We start from the raw sequence: 19453 nt of genomic DNA, 5'->3' as shown, positions 1-19453 counted from the left end.
CCCCTAAAAGTCTAATATTTATCAATAGAGACTCTATATCCCAAACAGGAGTGCCATGATTTGTATAAAGTGATGAAGAAAAAAGATCATCATAGAAAATATTCTACCCAGAAGGATTATCACTTGTATTTGAAGGAAGAATAAAGAACTTTTCAGATAATAGTTAAAGGACTTCATTATCACTAAACTGGCCCTGCAAGAAATACTTAATGGGCATCTATAAAAGGAAGAGAAACCCCACTTAGAAATAACAAGATACTTTAAAAAGATTAATTGAGGTAAAGAAATAATGAGACTGGCCCTTTGGACCCTGCTGCGGAGCGAGCATGATGGAAGAGCCCAAGGAAGCGCTCTTGGACTCCAAACAGCCCACTGAACTAATTCCGGCATGGGACCAGAGACCCCACGGTGCGCTGAAACAGTGGGAGCCGGGCATCCCCCAATTCTTATAACCTCTCTCTCTCTCCACACCTCCCCCCTGAGCACAGCGCAGGATCCGCGGTTTTCCTGAGCGCAAAATGGAGACGCCGAGCCTCTCTCTAGGCTTCTCCATCTTATGAGCACCATAAAAGGGTAAAAGTTTGTAGTGATGTTATTTCTGGTTGTACTTTCCCTGGACTTTATACAGAAACCCAAAACCGCGCGGCCGCTGCTGCGGCCGCGCGACCTAATGTCATCTTAGCATCAGCAATATGTAATATGTCCCTTTTTAACGGGTCGGACTTTTGTGGGAGATCCAAACAAGAATAGTAAGTCTGTTGCTGAAATATTGAAGGCAATCAAAGTGGTAGCCATCTCTCTAGACTGAACTAAGCTATATCCCCACACCAGCTGAGAAGAAATATCCTTCTTTCTCGGGAAGAAACGCGGCGTGGTGTCAAACATAGTGTGATGTCCATTAAGCAAACAGACCTGGTGGCGTAGGAATGGGATATAAGGGGAAAAATTATGTACATGGAACAGTGGGACGCTGGTGGAATCTCGAGCCGGAGCCGATACCAGCGCAAGCCCTTCGGTTCCAGAAACTGCTTGCAGACACTTGACTAGTCTATCAACTAAGCCAGAGCCCCACGCCTGCTGATGACGGGAAATAACCATCCTTTTCGGTTTTTTTTTCCCTTGTCAGGCAGCGTGGCGATTACCAAACAGGCGTGAACTCGGTGGCGCGGGGCAAGGGGGAAAAATAAAAGTTATGTAACAAACAGCGGGACTTAATATCTCTATATTCTTAGCAGTGGAGAACTATCAAATGCCTCCTTGGCAATAGGACTGCTTTCCTTTTTTGGGGGAAACCCCAACAACGGTAGTGAGTTGTGTGTTGAAACATGGAATGTAATCGAGATAAGGCATAAACGAAGTGGAACTTATCATGTACAAGGGTGGGGACTGGGGAGGTGGGAGGGGGCGGCAGGTATACTGGGGGGGGTTGGTGATGGGAGATGGGCACTGGTGAAGGGAAGGGTGTTTGAGAATTGTATAACCGACATAATCCTGAGAACTATGTAACCCTCCACATGGTGATTCAATAAAATTATTATTAAAAAAAAAAAAAAGAAATAATGAGACTGTATCTCCAGTTTATTGATTCTGTCCTTGTTATCTCTCTTCTGTTAAGTATGGAGAACTTTAAATTCCAGATTTTGTATTTTTCAGCTGTGAAATTTTTATTTGGTCCTTTTAAAACTGATCTCATTTTCCTATTGATAAACATTTTGGGACTTCTCAGGCTATTGTATTTTGATAAGCTTTGGCTTATAGTTTAAAGAATAAGTTTATTTCATGTAAGACTTGTTGTTGTTTTATGGGGTCACACTTGGGGTTACCTCTGGGGGATCACTTTTAGTGGTGCTCAGGAGACCAAATGTGACTCTGGGGATTGAACTGGAGTGGACCACATTCAAGGCAAACACTTTAATACTTGTACTATCTCTGCACCCCCATAACCTAAAGTTTTCAACTGATACTCAAAGTAGTCCTTATGATCTTTCTATTATTTGGGGAAATTTATAGCAAAATTTTCTATTTCACTTGATAGTGATAAATTCTCACTTTTCTTTTTGTTCTTTTTAAGCTTAACAGAGGTCTCAATTTTATTGACCATTCTAAACACTTTTTATCACAGGTTTTTTCCATTGACAGTTTTAGTAACTTCTATTTTTTTTAATTGCATCACCATGAGATAGACCATCACAAAGCTATTTATGTTCATGACTGGGTTCCAGTCATACAATGTGCCAACGCCCATCCCTCCACTGGTGTACAATTCCCACCATCAATGTCACCAGTTTCCCTCCCACCCCACCTCACCTTCCTCTATGGCAGGCACCTCTTCTCTCTCTCTCTCTCTCTCTCTCTCTCTCTCTCTCTTTCTCTCTCTCTCTTTTCCTCTCCCTCTTTCTCTCCCTTTCTCCTCTCTCTTTTTCTCTCCCTCTCCCTATTTCTTTTTGTCTCCTTTTGTGCATTATGGTTTGCAACACAGGTACTAAGAGTTCATCATGTTTGTTCAGGGCATTCAGAATTTTTATCAGGAATGGACAGCTGGAGTAGCTTTATTAACTGGGTGGCAGCTTTGGGGTGTGGACATGACTGCTGAGGCTTCCAGATGTATAGGGAGGTGGTGGGGGGGAGTAGCCCAATTCTGAGAAAGCCTGGAGATTTCAGTCACAAAATCCGAGTACACAAATTTTCAGCAGGTTAGTATCTTGGTGAGGTCTGTCCTGAGATGTTGGAGTCTAGCTGGGCATGGCAGCAAATTTGAATTGTGGGCGCAAGAAGCTGCCGAGGGCTCTGGGTAGGCACTGGGATAATCTGCCTTGCTCCAATGTCTCATTTGTACAGTCTTGCAAGGATCTGATATTAAAAGTGGCTTTTGGTCTCTTCAGAGATTTATGAGTCTCTGAAGCAAGGTCAATAAATGAGCTTGTATGGCTGAGCCAGATGTGGTTTGTGGGTGGGGCTCCTCTGTACCTAAATTCTGGCTGCTTAATTTCTTGGGAAACTTGGTCCCAACTTGCTGGAGTCTGGCCAGAGCACAGTGACAATTCTGGGCTATCAGGAAGCCTACAGGCACCATGAGGCTGCTGATGTACTCGCCCCGTGGGGCCAGGCTGACCTCCTGTGGCACCTCACCCTCTGGCTCTCCACTGGTGATGGCAGCAGTGGCCCCAGCAGGGAACAGGACCGGAGCCAGGACTGCCGCCATTCCCAGCCTAGGCATTCTGGGCAGGCTGGAGCCACCAGTCCAGCAGAGCCTGACTAGGGGGCACAAGCCCCCATCTTTGGGTCTCCAGACAGAAGGCACTCAGGGATGTTTTCCTCCATATGCTGTGGGCGGTATAAGCTGGTCCAAGGAAGAAACGGCCGTAGGGCTGCCCACTGGCAGTAAATCACTGGGGCCTCATGCTGGGAACCCGGGGTGCCCCCTCAACTCCAGGACCTGCACTCCAAGGTCCCAATCAGACACATTAAAACTCTGCTGCCACCCACAGCACTGAAAGCTGTCGTAGCTCCATCCGCTGGCGGCCATACCACCCCCATCCCTCACAAGTCTCACTCCAGGCCACCAGCTGGCTTCTTTTAGTGGTGCTCTCCCTGAGACAGAATATCCAAGGGGCACCCACATTCACTCATGCAGAAATCTTATGACCCCATCAGCTGTTCAAAGTGCTGAAAGCTGCCCTCTTTCGCCGGCTCTGGCCCTTGCCAACGTGCTCCCACCATCTTAACCAGAACTCCTTAATTTCTGTCTTAAAATTCCTATTTCTTTTTTCGGTTTATATATGGAATAATATCCTCATCATTGATACTTAAAGCAGAAACTTAATTGCTAATATGAAAATGTTAATTTTTTTTAATTTCTTAAATTTCTCTCTAAAAAGTTTGTTGAAAATATTTCAAAATATTTTCTATTTCTACTTGGAAAACTTTTTTCCTCTTTTTCCCAGCAATTCCAATAATATGGTGGATAATGGTGAGAATATAATCTTGGTTTGTGCATGACCTTAGAGGGAAAGCTTTTAGTTTTATGCTACTAAGTATAATATTAGTTCTGAGTTTGTTATATAAGGTCTTTACTATGTTTATGTAGATTCTTCCTATCCCCATTTGTTTTTAATGAAACAAAAGTATAAAGAGCAAAGTTTACTCCTATATAAGCTCACAAAAATAAACAAGAAAAGCTCAAATAAATAATCTAATCTAATAGCTGAAGGAACTGGAAAAAGGAGGAATAAACAAAACCAAATTTCACAGATGGAAGAAAAAAATTCTTACAGTGGAAATAAATAAAGCCAAAAAGATTAGACAGAAGATCAATAAAATAACCAAGAACCAAAAAGAACCAAAAGAAAGAATCAAAAAACTGATAACTCCTTTGCTAGGCTCACCAAAGGAAAAGAAATACAATCCTGACCAAAAAAGAACACAAAGAAAAAGAGAAATCAAACAACTAATGTTCAAACATTATAGAAGCAACAAAGATAATATAAAATTACTATGAAGATCTATAAACAAACAAATTGAAGAACACAGAAGAAATGGACACATTTTTAGAGTCGGGGTCAGAGAGGTAATATAGGGGTCAAGGCAGTTGCCTTGTATCCTGGTGACCCTGGTTTGACTTCTAGGCACCCAAATACGGTCTCTTGAACACATCCCAGGGATCACCCTGAGCACAGAGCCAGAAACAGAAACTCTTGAGCATTGCCAGGTGTGGCCCAACCCTGCCCTCCCCCCAATATTTTTAGAATTATACAACTCACCAAAATTGACCCAGGGAGAAAGAGAGAATTTGGACAGCTTGATCAAAGAAATCAAAATAATAATCAAAGTCTCCAGAAGGTTAGGAAAATAGAAGAGTGGTCAGAGTGCATGCCTAGCGTGCCCCTGACCTAGGTTTAATTCCTGGTACCACATAGTTCACTGACCATGACAGAGGCCTGGACGCCCCTGAGCACCACCTGGTGCGGCAGTGGAGACCTCAAGCACTACTTGGGGTGGCTTGGGCATTGCCAGCACTACAGGGCCAAAGCAGATTGCATCCTACAGTTCTTCCATTGAACTACAATCGCAGTTGGCTAAGACTCACCAAGAGGAGCCCCATTTTAAGAACTGCATGAAAGGTTACCCCACCACCACCACCAAGCTACAAACCTCAACATAACAAAGGCCATATTAGACAAACCCAGAGTTAAAATAATTAACAGTGAAAAAGGAAAGCCTTTTGTTAAGATGTAGAATATCAGACTAGGATGTCTACACTCGCTGCTTTTCAAGACAGTGCTAAAATCGTAGCCAGAAAGGTAAGAAAAATATATCACTCACATTCAAACTCAAAAGTGAATGACATATTTGTGGATATAGAGAAAACCCTAAAGGCACTATCAAAAGACTATTAGAAATAATTAATGAAGTTAAAGTAATGGGTTACAAAACTGATGCACATAAATCTGTTGCATTTTCTATATGTGAAAAGTTGAAGGAAAGAGAAATTAAGAAAATCCCAATTCACAGTTGTATTTAAAAGGTAAGATACTTAAGAGAACACTTACAAGATGAGGTTAAACTAAATATATTCAGAAAACTACAAGGCAGGGGCCAGAGCAATAGTACAGTGGGTAGGGCACTTGCCTTGTGCAGCCAATCCGAGTTCAATCACTGTCACTCCATATGGTTCCCCAAGTACTCTGGGAGTGATTCCTGAGGGCAAAGCCAGCAGTAACCCCTGAACATCAACAAGTGTGGTCCAAAAAAAGTTAAAAGAAATCTATTAAAGTATTACTAAGGGATGAAAAGATAGCATAGGGGTTATAGCACTTGTCTTGCATGTGGTCGATTCTGGTTCAATCCCCAGCACCACACAAGGTCAACTGGCCAAGAGAGATCCCAGAGCAAAAAGCCAGGAGTATCCCCCAGCTCCACTAAGTATAGACCAAACTTCCCAGAAGCCCTCCACCCAAATGAACTCGGTGTTATTCCAAGCAGTGCTCAGGGGACTATGTGGTACCTGGGATAAAACTCAGGTCTCCTGCATGCAAAATGTGCTCCGTTCATTGAGCATTAAACTGATGTATGTTATATTTGCTAACAGAAGAAAAAATCTAAACCAGTATTTCTCAACTGAGGACAACATGAGACCTCAGGATATTTCCATGGGCCACAGATAAAAATTGAGTAAGTGGGGCACTAGCATGAGATTTAGGAGCAACGCAATAGAGGAAAGGGGTGGGGGGGTGGCAGACAGGAGAAAACCAGATCAGAAATGGGGAGGGAGGAGGGTGGCATTATCAATAAAAGATTGAGAAACACTGCACTAAACAACTTGACCTGGCTCTCTAATACAATTTAGCAAGCATGATGAGGGTTTACACCTGGTTCTGCTCAGGGGTCAATCTGGTGGAGGTCAGGGGATATGCATGGTGCCAGGGATAAAACCCAGTTGGGGTCCATGCGAGACAAATGCTATACAGCTATACTATCTCTATGGCCCTTGCTTTAGGCCTTTACACTAGGTAATCATTCTATTTCCACAGAGGACATTGGTTTGCCACTTAACCCTAAATGCCCAGATCTTACCTCAAAAAATCCTAACCAATTTTTAAAAACTAGAAGCTCCAACCTATTCAGCACTCCTTTTTCTCCTTATCCTGATTTTGTTTTTACAAAATGTATTTACTTGTAACTATTATCCCTTTCTATAAAGCATAACAGAGATACTTTTTCCTTTGAGTTACTAGTTAATCTCCAGTGCCCTGAAGAGAAGTAGGTGGGCATTTGATAAATAATGTGACAGGCATATTGGGCAAACAATTAGCTGGCATGGAAAATGAATTCCCTTTTTTAGAATGGTCATAAATTTGACAGTTTCTCAATTCCACCGTGGTCTATTTCCTTACCTCCTCAGTCCCTGCAAGTCTGAGCTTCTGACACTTCTTTCCCTGTTTCTATCATCAAGTTTCAGGTATCATAATACCTTTAAATTAGAATGCCATTCAAAAAAGACTAAGTGAGTGTTAACTGTAGTCCTTGGAAATCACCTATCCTTCTCTTCCTCCCCAAGGACAAGTCTTATACATACAGTTATGAAATAAGGTATTTTTTGCATTTCTGCCCAATATTTTTTTTATCTCCCAGCCTATCCCACAGACCTCTGATTCTGCTAGTCAATTACTGAACACCACCTAGAAAAGTTCTTCTTCTCTCTTCTCTGGCACTTTGCAGGCATTTCAAAATGAATGGCCATTCTTTGGAATGACTCTGAAGAGTAGTGAAGGATATCTCTACAATCCAGGTCTTTCCTCTTGAAGCCAGAAAACTTCAAGAGTCTATATTTAAGATGAAGACTTCACAGTTGCCCAGTTCATTCTTCTTAACCCCAAAACAGAAGAATCACATCCTTCCTGAAGTTCTTATTTCTGTTTGAAAATGGTCAAAATGTTGTCTCTGGAGATAAATGCCTATCTTAGCTACAGCTGAGCAAAACCTGACTGAGGCATCACATTTGTGGCCTAACAAAGCTAATTAATTTCAGAGACTGAAATTCTTTTGGTCTTTTCCTATTTGGCTTCTATTTCAGTTTTAGTTTTCAATGTCTCATCTTAAATGTGAAAAATGTCCCTTATTCCTTTCAAGAGTATACGGGAGGATAGATTTTGTTTTAATCAAAATCCCTCCAAAATTTTTTCTTTTTCTTTTTTCTTCTTTTTTTTTTTTTAATGTGAAATTTAGTCAGTCTCCCTAAACAGTAAATGAATGGTGGCTACTGTTCTTGTAAACATCTGAGCAACTTGTGAGCACAGAGTCTTCTGGCAGGTTGGGCAAAGGCCCTGGGCACATAGATTGTGCCTCAAGAACTGCTTGTTTTACAATTTGTTTAAGGAGATCTTTCCTGCCATGAGTACAAGTGTCTGTATTCCTCATTGAGAAGGCTGGTGCTGGAAAGAAACACAAGCAAACTTTGGAGGACAGCTTCTCAGGAAAAACTGACTGGATTGGTGAGAATGATTTCCTATTCCCCATATCTTCCTAAAATTTTAATAATTTGGGAATGAGCAATGATGGTTATTTAGCAGTTTTTACTTAATAAGCACATGCCTAATAATTATACCACATTCTTAAGTTCATTATTATTATTATTTTTATTATTATTATTATTTTCAGGCCACACCTGGCGATGTTTGGTGGTTATTCCTGGCTTGGAACTCAGGAATTACTCCTGGTGGTGCTCAGGAAAACATATGAGATGTCAGGGCTGGAACCCGAGTCGGTCTTATGCAAGGCAAGTGCAACTCAAGTGCCCTACTTGCTGTGCAATCGCTCTAGTACCAAATTCATTATTATTTACTATTAGTAGAATCAAATTCAGGTTATGCTTAAAATTTGAAATTTTCCTTGAATACTTTGAAAACTGTGTGTGTGTGTGTGCGCGCGCATGTACGCGTGTGCATGTGCATGCACCAGTGACATGGTTTTGGTGTAGAATACTTGTCTTGCATGTGTGAGAATGTGAGGCTGTGGGTTCAATTTAATTCTGGGCTTCCAGTCTTCTTATATTTGTGTGGGAGAGGGGGAGGTGCAGGGGATTGGGACAAGGGGGCATATCTGGCTGTGCTCAGTGCTTACTCCTGGCTCTGCACTTAAGGGCGCACTCCTGGCAGACTCGGGGGACCATATTGGTGCTAGGCATCAAACCCGGATTGGCAACAAGCATTCTATGAGTTGTACTACTGCTCTAGACCCTGGGCTTCCAGTTTTAAATAAATATTGGTACAATATGGCCTCCCAAGCACACCAGGAGTAACCCCAAACACCACCAGATGTAATCAAAAACAAAATGAACAAAGTTAAAACTATTATCCATTGGTAAAACTCATAATATTGTAACTATAGCAATTTAAATCACTGCATTTATTCCAACTACAGAAAGTGGAATACAGTTACCTTTACTTTGGAGGGCAGGCCAAAAATCCTTATTGATTTACCAGTGGACCTTCATCTGCTGTGATTGTGGAAACTCTTTTTTAATTCTGTTCAGATCTAAAAAGAGAGAAAGAAAAAGGCAAAGAATATTAGCAATGGTTTAAAGTCAATTAAAAGTCCACATAATCTCAGCTGCCAAATGTTCCAAATTGTTTACATGTTCTCTAAAATGTTATAATCTGAGACTTCTGAAAAATACCAACTTTACAATAAATGTGATTCAGGTCTTTAACAATCAGCTTAATTGGTTATGTTTACAATAAACTAGGAAAAAATCTCCTGGGGCTTGAAATCATTGTATGTAATTTGCCACTAATGAGTTTTCACTTAATCTTTAAAATGGCCATTCAGAATAGGCTGCTTCCACAAAAACTGTCAGAATTACAAATTTGAAAACACTAACGAATGAGATTATTTGGAGAGCTCACGTTATCCTTTATCATTCAGCTATTTATAAAAGCAGTTCACAATGCTACAAACAGGAATCAAAACTTAAGTTTTCCCAAAAATGTACTGGGAAATTAAATATTATCATTGTCTACCTAGTATTGTGTATCTCTGTACATACATATTTCAAGTAGCATGTGGCTGCCACTCAAGATTATTTTGGAGAGGAACAATGAGTTAGAGTCAAGGGATTAGAGATTTAGCAAACAAGTTAGAAACTAAGTTGGTTTTCATGCCTAACTAGATGTAACAGAAGAGAAAAAACAGCAAACGTGGGCAATGACACAGCTATGAAGCAGATGCTATCAAAGTATAAAGCACAAAGCAGATCTACTTTATATGAAAAATTCATCAGTAATACATTCCTATAATTTTTAGTGACTATAAATCAAGGACAGATGATGACAGTAATATTTTGTTCAAATTTTATTAATTTTATATATTCTAAGATAGTAAACAAATCTGTCTATGATTTAAGATACTAAAAAGCATCTCTGGAAATCAGTAGCTAAATTCTGACATGTTTTGAATATTTATCCATAATTATCTTTATTGCTTTTTAAATTATTCCTAGATCACATCCTTCCCTTTATAAAACAGTTTCAGTTTTATTCATCCACAAAAATGTTATTCAGTAATGTAGTCTTCCATAATCATTCCTACAATCTTTATAAGCCAGATGTTTCTCTTCCTAGATTACTAATTCCTTCCCAATCTCTTATATTTTAATCCCCAGCCTCTATTTCCACTACAGTGTTCCTTTTCTGTCTTGTTTTCAATAAAAGTCACTATCTTGCTTAACATATCTGTTCTGAGCTACAATCCATTTATTTGCATCTTAAACATTTTACAGCTACATAAAATCACTTAAGGGCAATTACAAATAACCAGGATAGAGGTACCCAGTAAAGATGTTTTGTTATCCACTTTGGATATTTCTTCAAAGTAAACTGGAGACGGAACTACACCAGCATCAGATTAGACCGTACTTGATCTTATTTCACTAGGTCAAGCTAATTTTCAGTTTACTCTCAGGATACTCCAACTATATCTCCAAAATATCCAAGAAAATCACCCTATTTGGGATATATTAAGTCTCTCCTAAGATAGTGCTTGCATCTGAAAGAATTCATCATGAACTAATCTGCACACTTTTAAAATGCTTTAAGGGAAATCCTAGTTTTAGGAAAAAAGGGTGATGAAAGTTACTAAAAATAGGTATAAGAGATCTTTCTTTAGTAGGAAAAACTGATATGTTTTGTAGGGAAAAAATGGCATCTCTCATTTTACATCCACAATAATATTGCACTCAAAAGAGCTGTGATCATGATATTCATTTAACTAGTTAGGAAGACTTAAGAAAGGTCATAATTTTCCCGGGATTACCCACCCAAGACATAGCTTGAAATTGAGCTGCAGTGGTTTTGGTGCTATTTAGATCCCTTTCTGGTTTAACAAACTACCTAAACAGTAATTAAATTTTATTTTGCACAGAGAAAAACTACATAAAAGAACACATTCTAAGAACTGAAACATAAACCTTGATAACTTTAATTCGTTTATCTCTACTATGTAACAAGCACCCAATAAATACAAATGGGGGAAGTGGCCTCCAAAATGGTACTCAGGGGGCAATACTCAGTCACGTGGTGTGTTAGTTCAGTGCAGGGTTTGAGGATGAAGTACTATTCAAGACCAGTGCCAAAGAATCACGAGGGCGACCCTATCTTGTAAGCAACGTAATTTCAACCTCAAGCCAGGTAATATTTGTACTGCAGGACTCCAAACTCCTCTCCAATATTGGCCAAAAGTAGATACATAACCTGAACTAAAACAAACAATTTGGTCATCTCAGAACTAGAAACTGGGAAGAGTCTTCTTTGGTCTAGGTTACAAGTTATCCTTATCCTCCCAAAGAGGCTACACAGTACCAAAGGAGAAAAAGGGAAATGTATTATGCCTGGGGATGGTAGCGGTTCCTTGTCGCAGGTATATTCCTTCAGAGGCTCAATGCACTTCCTTCCACAGGTAGTGCTGAACCTAGAGTAAATGGCTTCTCCCTTCTGGGCTTAAATTATTTCAAATGATTCTTGAATTGATTTCTGATAAATGTTACCCCCAAAATCCTATTCAAAATAATGAAACTATTTAAAAACATAAAGGAACCAGGTAGATCAAACGGCTGGACACATGTGTTGCATGCAGGTGGCCCAGACATAATAGCTTGCGCCACATATTCCCCTAAGCAACAATCGGGGGTGATGTCTGAGCACAGAATGGTCCCTAAGCACTGTCAAGTATGGTCCCAAGTCCCCCTTGTGCTCCCATAAAGCCAGTCGATAGATATTACCAGAATTTTTTTTAAAAAAAGATCTTTCAAAAATATGTCAAGGTTCAGAAACATTCTCTCAATAACTTGAAATAAACAAAATAACTGCACACTATGTGGGGAGTGCTATAATAATTACAAAGAAAATGACTGATTTTCTAGAAGAATCACTATGTCCTTTCAAGACTTTGAGAGACTTGATGCAATTTAAGGCACAATCTGGTTCACTTCCTGTTATATAACCAAGTGTAAAATTAAGCAGAAACCTACTATGACAGAATAAAAAAAAAAAACAGGATAGATAGAGTCAGTCTTGTTTCAGAGTAATGGGTATAAACTCTGTAGATTTATGACACTTTCTTAAATTCTAGCCTAACCATATGGCTTTTAATGTGAGATTGATAATGTAAGTACTTGGAAATGAAACAGAAGGAGGAGGAAGGGTTAAAAACGTGGTCCCTATATGAAGGCAGGCAACACAAGTTTTGACTTCCCTTGAAGTCAGAACTGAGGAAAAGGTTTTGATCTGTACTCCAGTCTGCATTCTATATAGGCAAAGACTGGAAACCAAGACAAGGTATATAGCCTACTTATTTACTTTTTTCATAAATGTATTTAGGGAGAGTCTCTTGCCTGCACGCCTGGCTGTCTTCCCCGGGGCCCCTCGGAGGGGATGGGCTCCAGCTTCCCTCTCCACTCTGAGCAGAGCTCTCAGTGGCCGAAGACCCTGTGGAACCTAGCCACAGCCATGCTCAAGGCCCCTCTCCACACGTTCGGACAAGCCTCACGCATGAAGGTACCAGCAGAGGAACCCAGGTGTGTGTAATCCCATCAACGGTCAATATCCAGAGACTTAAAAGCAAGCTCCTAGAAGCGCGATATCTTATAACCTACTTCTCCCTCTGGGAGAAACTAGCAAGCTGAGAGTTTCGTGTCCACATGGGACAGCCTCTCAAACTTCCCATGGTGTATTCATGTGCTAAAGCCAGTAACAAGCTGGATCTCATTCCCCTGACCCTGAAAGAGCCTCCAATGTGGCATCTTTGGGAAGGCCGAGTGGAGAGAGGCTTCTAAGATCTCAGTGATAGGATGAATGGAGAGAGGCTTCTAAGATCTCAGGGATAGGATGAATGGAGAGGTTACTGAGCCCGCTCCAGAAATCGACGGTCAGCGGAATTTCGTGACTGATTGATCGTATACTGAGGGAGTACACAAGAGACAGTTCAGAGGTGCAAGCATTTGCCTTGCACAGGGTTGATCCCAATTCAATCCTCCGCACCACAATCCCCCGAGTACTGCCATGTGTAGCCCTGGAGGCCCCAAGGACTGCAAGCGTGTTTCAGGCAATTCCCAGTATTCCAGGCCTAAGTAGTACCATATCCTTGGGCCCTTCTATTGACTCACCAGGCCAGCTGGCTGGCCTCCTGAGTACCATCAGGGAGACCACTTCAAAATAATGTGTTGAGGGCTTGGAGAGACAGCTTAAAGAACCAGTAAGCATCCTTTGGACGCTGGAGGCCAATGTTTGATCCACAATACCGCATGGTCCTCTAAGTGTTGCTGGGGAGTGATCCCAAGCATTACACAAGAATCAAATGATTCTCCCTCTGCGCCACCCCACCAACAATGCCAAGTGTGGCACCATAAAAAAGAAAAAAAGGGATATGATTCACACACACACACACACACACACACAAAAACCCTCCTTATTCATATTTACTCTGGAAAGACCAAAAACACCTGGCTTAGGAGGCCAGCTCTCCTACACAGGGATTACTGACCACTGCACGCTATAGCTCACAGGTTGCCTCTTGTCATTGGACATAAATTTTTCCAGAGCACCCATCTAGCTATACCATATATTTTCCTGTCAGACCTGTATCCTGTGCATTTATGCTTCTGTTCTAAGTCCTATATTGTTGTGTGTCCTAACTCACTTCTCCCAAACATAAAAAGCACAACCAAAATTTAAAAGCAGGTTACATGTTAACTGTAGGCATGGAATATAATTATATGGTCCTAGCTTACTCTGACCTCCTAAGTTCTACATGGTTTTAACCATGCACATAAATTTAATAATGAAACTATATACCACATAATCTGTCTTTTCAATACTGACAATAGGTAGCACCATCTTCAACTGTCAGTTTGAGTGTTTGCACCTATTGAGCTACGGGGACAGCTTAGTTCAGGGTTAGGGCTACTCCACTCAACAACAGGTGAGAACCTGAGGATATAACCAAGAGCGGCAGAAGAAACCACTTACTCAGAAAGGCTCCCAAGACTCTAGCTCAGGGGATTCGAACTGGGTGGTCATGCGTTGGCACGGCCGCTTTGCTGCTGAACCACCAAGATCCAGAACCAGCTAGATTACTTCTGAACCCAGCAAGTGCTTGCAGCCATGTCCCCAGACTGTGAACTAAGCTTTTGCTTTATGCTGCCCCAGGAAGGGAAATGATGAAATTTCCCATTTAAATCTCCATGTACTTAACTACTAAAACACAGAAATCCTAAACTGCGCGGCCGCTAGTGCGACCGCGCGACCTTTTACCTCTTCATTCTCATTAGCGGAGAACTAATTATCAAATGTTTCCTTGTCAATAGGGCCATATTTTGGGGGGATAAACTCCAAGAAGAATAGTGAGTTCTGTGTTGAAACCCCAACAACAATAGTGAGTTTTGGGTTGAAATATCGAATGTAATCAAGGTAAAGAGAAAATGAAGTGAATTTTATCAGTTATGCAGGTGGGGGTGGGGGTGGGGAGGTGGGAGGTATACTGGTTTTTTCTTTACTTTTTTTTTTTTTGGTGGTGGAATATGGGCACTGGTGAAGGGATGGGTGTTTGAGCATTGTATAACTGAGACATAAGCCTGAGAACTTTGTAACTTTCCACATGGTGATTCAATAAAATAAATTTTAAAAAATTAAAAAAGACTCTAGCTCAGGAATTAAATTTATTTAACTCTAGGAATTAAATTTATTCCCTGTACTGTCCTACAGCTTTCCTAACCTTCCATGAAAGTCCTCACATAGACCTTTAACATACTAAAATGAGCCTCCACTTCTAAGTTTCTACATATTTGAATCTATATGGTGCTCTTCTCCCTCAAACACATTCAGATATGTAGAAACTTAGAAGTGATCAAATGGAAATTTGTTGAGTTGCGCTGGACCAATATGATAGTGGGTAAGGTCTTACACATAGCAACGAAGTTTGATCTCTGATACTCCAGATGGTCCTCCAAGCCCTGCCAGGAGTGATCCCTGAGTGCAGACACAGGTATAAGAACTAAGCACAGCTGGGTGTGTCCCCCAAACAAAACAAAAATATAATCTGTTAAGTTGGGCTGGAGAGAGTATAGCAGATAGGGTGCTTCTCTAGCACACAGCCAACTCAGGAGCAATTTCCAGCACCTGAAAAGGTCCAAGTTCTACCAGGAGTGATCTCTGAGTGCAAAACCCAGAGAAAGGCCTGATCACCACAGGGAAAAGGCGGGGGGGGGAGCAGAAGAAAATTTGTAATTTGTTAAACTAGTAACTTGCTTTTAATTACAAAGAAAAATTACAAATATTTCTTTACTTGAGCAGAAGGTTCTCTAAAATGTTAGGAAATAGAGGCAAAAGAATCAACTGCCAGTTACAAGATTATGCCATTCATAAATAGCTGTCCTGAAATAATCTCTTCAGGAACATGAACCCAGGGCAGCCAGTGCTCACACCCTGCTTGTGAACTGCAGAACGGTGCCATGGGACTCATGCTTTATTTGCTCATGTATGGAAACATGGGATTCCCTAGAGCCATGACACCTTTACTTGCAGCCAAGCACTAATGTGCTCTCTTACAACAACTAGAATTTCTTGACACCTGAGGAAAATCTGCTCTTCAGAGACTATTTGCTCCTAGTTCTCGTCTACCCACAGGACTCTGTTTTCTACTCAAGACAAAGAATTTTATTATCATGACACAGGCACTCACTTTCAAATGGTAAAATTCCACACATTTAGCCATTCTGTGATGAGATCTTTACACTAGCTAATTAGTGTAGATATTTTAACTACTGATCATTTAAAGCTCATGTTTACAGTCTTCTTTGAAGAGTTCTTTCCAAATCTTTTTTTTTTTTTTTTGCGGGGGGGGGGTAGAGGGAGGGAAGACAGGGAGGCTATACCTGGCTCTGTGCTCAGGACTGATTCCTGGCTCTGTGCTCAGGGATCACTCCTCCTGATGGTGCTTAGGGCACCACTTGTGGTGCCAGGGGTCAAAACCAATATTGGACACATGCAAGGTAAGCACATTACCTGCTGTCCTATCTCCCCAGGCCCTGAAGAGCTCTTTCAACACAAAGTGGAACACACACTTGTAGTTGTTTTCTGTGATACAATTATAGCATAAGTGTGCATATCTTATTTCTGCTACGTAATATCTACTCTCTTCATGAGTATGTTTTCCTCAGGTAATTTTCCTTTGTACTTCATAGTATGGTTCTTAATAGTAGGCAATACAATTAATGCCATAATCAGCTATTATGCCGGCACATACATCTTAGGTCACTGCTAGGAAATTAGAAAATAAAACTGCAGATAATTTTTTTTTCCTTTTGGGCCACACCTGGTGATGCTCATGGGTTACTCCTGGCTCTGCACTCAGGAATTACCCCTGGCGGTGCTCAGGGAACCATATGGGATGCTGGGAATTGAACCCGGGTCGGCTTCATGCAAGGCAAATGCCCTACCCACTGTGCTATTGCTCCAGGCCCTCCAGATAAATATTTTTTCAAAATAAAATTATTTTTAAATGTTTTAAATGTTGTGTATGTGTGCATGCACATCACATCTGGTGTGCTCAGGGTTTACTCCTGGCTCTGCACTCAGGAATCACTCTTGGCAGTGCTTGGGGAACCATACGGGATACAGAGGATAGAACCCATACTGGGCCATGCTTTGCACCCACCTTTTACCTGCGGTACTAGATCTCTAGCCCTGAACACACACACACACATACACACACACACACACACACACACACACACACACACACACATATGTCAAAATAAAATTGGGGGAGAGGGGTTTTATGGGCCACAGCCTGCATTGTCAGGGGACTATGTGGTACTGGGGGCTGCGGGTGGGAGGATACACAACTTATCAAACCAAGGTCATAAGGTCATAAGCTATCTTTCCAGTCCTAAAACTTAGTTTAAAATGCTGAGTTGGAAAAAACAAAAAAAAGACCAACTCAAAAGATCACATTTATATAATATTCCCAAAATGAGAAAAGTAGAAAGTTGGAGAATAGATTAGTGGCTGTCAGGAGTAGGGCATTGTGAGAGTAAAAGGAAAGACTGTGACTATAAAGGTATAGAAGTAGAAAATGGGCTATTTTTGTAATGGTGCAATACTTTTTTTTTTTTTTTTTTTGCTTTTTGCTTTTTGGGTTACAACCCAGCGATGCTCAGGGGTTACTCCTGGCTTTACACTCAGGAATTACTCCTGGCGGTGCTTGGGGGACCATATGGGATGCCGGGGATTGAACCCGGGTCGGCTGCGTGCAAGACAAACGCCCTACCCACTGTGCTATCGCTCCGGCCCCCTGCAATACTTCTTGATTAGAATAAAATTATAAAATTATTTCAGGACCCGGGGCCAGAAGATAGTACAGCAGATAGTACAGGTGTTTGCCTTGAACACGGCCAACCAGGGTTTGATCCCCAGCATCCCATATGGTTCCCCAAGCACCTCCAGGAGTAATTCCTGAGTGAGTGCAGAGCCAGGAGTACCTGAGCATCGCTAGGTGTGGCAGAGAAGAAAAAAAAATATTTCAGAACCCAGGAGATGGCTCAAAGGGCTGGGGCACATGTTTTGCATGTAGACCTGAGTTTTATCTTCTGCACTGTAGAGTTACTAGTTCTCACTCCCCATCCAGCACGACTAGGAGTGGCTCACCCCAAGTAACAGGCTGGGAGTGCCTCCCCCAACAACTCTGGGTGCACACTCCCACAGAAAAGGAAAAGAGTAATAAAATAAAATGATTTTATACCACTATCAATTTCCTGGCTTTGATATCACACTACAGTTAGGTAAAATGTTGATGTGAGAAATTAGTTGAATAGTAACTAAGACCTCTTTTACCATCTTCCTGTGAATCTGTAATTATTTCAAAATAAAAAGATTAAAAAGTTAAAGTATGTTAGATTATAAATATTTTTCAAAGAAAATTTATTCAACTGGTAAGATTAACTAGCATCCAAGTCTGTGCAAATATGTTTTATCTTTCCATTTTGTATACAAATGAACCATCTTGAGAGAGGGAAGGAAAAAGTGGAAATGAAGGTTTTAGAAGTTTTGCTATTAGTATGCTTACTGTTCTTGATAATATAAGTAATATTACTACTTCAACATATTTGGATGTCTTATAAAGGGCTGGTAGCATTTAACATAAAATAGGTATTTAAACATTTGTTATATCTGCAAGATTCTATCACTATAAAAGAGGCATGAAACAGCATACTTAAATACAAATTGAAAGATAAAAAAGACATTCTGTGATTTCTGTATGCTAATCAATGTCTCATTTAGCACATGATTATATGTAATTTGCAAAATATATTATTAGGCTTATGTGATTACCAGGCAGAATGTGTTACAATATATACACATGGCAACAGTTTCTATAATTCAAATATCTCTGGCTAAATTAATATAAATTGCTGCAATATGCCAATAATAGAAACAAGAAGAATTCCACAAGCCAGGAGATGCAAATTAAACAAAACCAGTGTAAATTATTTTTCACTAGCACTTAACACAGAAATCTTTCTATCAATGATTATAATGTAACATTCTGGACTACATAAAAAAACCATGACTCCCTGGTTCCTTGTATCTCACACCTAACCTAGCTCAATACTGGTTCATCATGACTCTGGATTTAAAGAGAGGTTGGCAGCACTTCATAAATACCTTCCTGTTCACTCCTTTCTACAGTGATGCAATTTGGCCTACATTTCCAGAGCTCATTGAAACTTTGTAGGAGGGGGAAGAGGAGAGTTTTTCATTTCTCTTACCCTCTGATTAACTAGGACAGCAAATGCCACTCAAGGAATTGCTACTGGGCACAAGCAAAAGGGGGGAAAAAGTCATGCCAGTAGGAAATTCAAAAGGAGAACACTTAGAAATGCTGCATTCTCTGACTCTGCAAATGCACTGTCATAGCTTTCCAAGGCAGGAGTGAGGAAGAGGTGCCCCACTTTATACTATAATCAGTCCAGAACACCAAAGCTGTTTTATTTACTTCAGGCTCCCAACAATATGAGAATTAAACTTGAACTATAGATTCCTGTCCTTACCAATGTCTTTCAACAGGTAGAATGCTTGCCTTGCAGAGGCCCAACCCAGGTTAAATCCCTGGCATCCCACATGGTCCCCTGTGACTGCCTAGAATAATTTCTGTGTGCAGAGCCAGGAGTATCCTCTGATCACCACCAAGTGGAGGACCCATGCCAAATGTATACATATATATATATACACACATACACACATATATACACATACATATATATTTAAAATCTATACTTAATTATATTTTTAATTACATTTCCTTAGCTTTAGATTCATGTCTATCTTCTGTTCCAGAATCCTTTCTAAGACTATTACCTTGATTCAGATGTTATGTGTTCTTACTTTTCTAAACAATCTCTGAT

At 40.6% G+C, this 19453-nt stretch overlaps 1 protein-coding gene across 3 annotated transcripts in view; it reads right to left on the bottom strand.

Moving 5' to 3' along the window:
- ATXN7 (ataxin 7) overlaps window positions 1-19453 on the bottom strand; it is a 154877-nt gene that overhangs the window by 113339 nt on the left and 22085 nt on the right. For all 3 annotated transcript variants that reach the window (XM_055135023.1, XM_055135022.1, XM_055135025.1), the window contains exon 3: window positions 8938-9033. The gene's annotated coding sequence lies outside the window, so the exon portion shown is untranslated. The remainder of the gene's footprint in view (window positions 1-8937; window positions 9034-19453) is intronic.

This window comes from Sorex araneus, chromosome 4 (assembly GCF_027595985.1).
Source record: "Sorex araneus isolate mSorAra2 chromosome 4, mSorAra2.pri, whole genome shotgun sequence".
Taxonomy (NCBI): Eukaryota; Metazoa; Chordata; class Mammalia; order Eulipotyphla; family Soricidae; genus Sorex; species Sorex araneus.
This window is presented reverse-complemented; position numbering and strand designations above follow the sequence as displayed.